This window comes from Phyllostomus discolor, chromosome 14 (assembly GCF_004126475.2).
Source record: "Phyllostomus discolor isolate MPI-MPIP mPhyDis1 chromosome 14, mPhyDis1.pri.v3, whole genome shotgun sequence".
Classification (NCBI taxonomy): Eukaryota; Metazoa; Chordata; class Mammalia; order Chiroptera; family Phyllostomidae; genus Phyllostomus; species Phyllostomus discolor.
Window position 1 is genome coordinate 11,340,098 of NC_040916.2, and position 2,824 is coordinate 11,342,921.

The window sequence follows — 2,824 nt, forward strand, 5'->3', positions numbered from 1 at the left end:
GATCCTAGAGGCTTCTGTGCCTGGTCCCCATGACATGTAAACGGGTGGGTTTGCCCTCCTAGGAAGAGACTTGCAGTTTGGCTCTGGGCTGGACTCCGGCCTAAGTCTTATAAACTGTCCACAAGCCAGACTTGGGTGAGCTCCTGCGGGGCCTGTGGATTCCTCAGGACTTTCTAGAACTTGCTTCCTAATACTCTATTAGCAGCTCCTGCGAAGCTGGAGGCCGGACTGTTGTTTGCTCTGTGGCCACTGGGTGGCGGTGTGAAGTATGTTCCTCCTGCTGGGGCTTCCTTCCCGCAGCCTGGAGGGATCCTCATACCTGGGTGTGCACCACAGTCACCCAAGGGCTCCGTCGAACACTTCTGTCCTGCCTCTTACTACAGCTGTGTGACTTTGAGCCGATTACTAGTCTTCCTGGGCTGATTTTTTCTTTTTTTTTTATCCCCATTGAAGGACATGCTTACTGATTTTAGAGAGAGGGGAAGGGAGGGAGAAAGAGAAGGAGAGAAGCAGTGATGTGAGAGTAGAATATCCATTGGTTGCCTATTTGTGCGCGCCCCGACCGGGGCTGAACCCACCACCTTTCAGTACGCAGGAGGACAGCCAACCCACTGAGCCACGCCGCCCAGAGCCGAGCGGATTTTCCTGATCCAGCAGGTCCGATGTGGGGCTGAGAATTCGCGTTTCTAACAAGTTCCTAGGTTTTGTGGCAGCTGCTGGTCAGGGAACAGTGTCAGGGGCTAGAAGCCCCTCCTGGGGGTCCAGGGGGGCGGGACCAAACTCTCTGATCTCACAGGAAACAGGTGTCCTGCGCTCTCTCCTTCTGGAAGGCTCCGCTCCCGGACCCCCTCCCCCAGGACATCCTTTGTCACTGAATCCCGGGGCAACTCTCAACCGCCAGACAATTCACCTTTCTCCAACCACAAGGGCTCCATCTATGGAGGCGCCACCAGAGAGAGCCGGGATTGGAGGGAAGTAACTGGAGAAGGTCAGAGGGGAAGCGGAGGTAAGGAGTGAGGCCGGCACATGCGCAGTGCCCAGTGTTTGCCCCAGGATCGCTGCCACCGATGGCGCTGGCTGGCCGGGGATGGGGAGAGAGCGAGGAAGGGCCCGGGGCACCCCTCCTGCGCTTCTTCCTGGCACCTTTCCCAGCTCTTTGGAACATGCGACTGGGTTCCAGTGGGGATACGTGTGTGGAAGTGATGCCATCTCTACCCGGCCCACAATAGGCTCCTATGTGACCCTCCACTCTCTTAGAGCTCATGGGCCCTTTGGCGGTGGCAGCCTCGGGCTGCCTTGAGGCCGATGGAGCCTCTGGGCAGGCTGAATGACTGCAGACTGCTGAGCACCCCTCCCAGGCCCATTAGGCTGTACAGGAGAGAATGAATGCCGACTGAATTAAACCACTGAGACTTCAGGATGGTTAGAATGTACTGGGACAGGGAGGACCTAAGCCACCACCTACGCTGGAACAAAGACGGTGAGCATCACCAGCTAAATACCTGACCACGAGATTCCTTATTCTCGGAAGCAACTGAGGCAAAGCCGCCGGCATCCTGCTGGAAACCGGTTGAACCCTCACGGCCCCTCCCCTCTTCCTCGGGCTTTTCCCAGAAACAAGGCCCATAAATCTCCCAGACTTTCTGTCTGTGAATTGGCCATCCCTGATCAGAGGACACCGTCTTGCAAACACGTACACCCAGGACACCTGGGGCAGACCAGCAGGGTGACCGGCCCTCCCCAGGGCCTGCTGCAGACCCTTAAAACCCTTCCACCCTGCCCTTGCTGCCACAGTCTGCTGGGACTCAGCCCGCCTGATCAGATCATGTTCCCGCCTCGAATAAAAGCCCTTAATTGGACCCTTTTGTCTCTGGGTCCTTTCTCAGCCACCTCAGCTACCCAACAGGGTCCACCCATTACAGCACCAGCCATTCCCCGCACCAGCGCATCAGCCGGGTAGAAAGGAGAAAGAGAGCCGGTGCCGCCACAGCCCACAGCCTCGCTGGGCTCTCCAGGAGCTCCACCGGAACAGCACATCTGACACCTCCAGCTCTGGGACCGTCACAGTCACCACCTGCCGGGTGTCATCATGAGCTAGACATGGCTCAGCCTTCATTCATTCATTTAGGGTCACAACGGTGTGGAGGCAGCACTGCTGTGATCCCCCCGTGAGGCGCAGAGCCGAGCAGCGGCTGGGGCGCTCATCGTGCCCACGGCCACCTAGCAGAAGCCCCAGTCAGAGGCAGAGGCAAGGCTGGAATCCAGGCCATCGGTCTGCAGCTGGCACACTCTCGGCTACAGAAGGACAGAGCCAGCACCATTTGTTGTCTTGGTGCCATTCGCTGAGCAGGCCTAGGACCTTGTTGTTTAACAACAAGAACTGCTGTTCTACTCTTCTGAGCTTGTCCCCAGGACTGGAAATCACTGGAACGCAAGAACAGAACATGACTAACCGCTCCCCACAGCCGAAGGCAAAAGATGACATTGGAGCAAACTGCAGCTTATGCAAAACCACCCGAAACCTCCTCCTCGGTGTTGCAACGCCCTTAGCAGCCCAGGGCCACACGACAGCAACCCCCACCCTTTTATAACCCGATTCTAATATGACAGAAACTCAGACCCCTACCCCGCAGTGCTGGCGTACATCCCCTCTGCTCCCAGCCCTTTCCCCCACGTGGCAAGGTACAATAAAAATGTTGCTTTCCGCACTTTCTTCTCTTTGTGAATTCTTTCACAGCCCGTGTCGCTGACCACCCGAACAAACCACACCAGCTGCTCCCCAGAGGCTCACGGCCCAGCCCTTGGCTGCAAGGACCATGCGCTG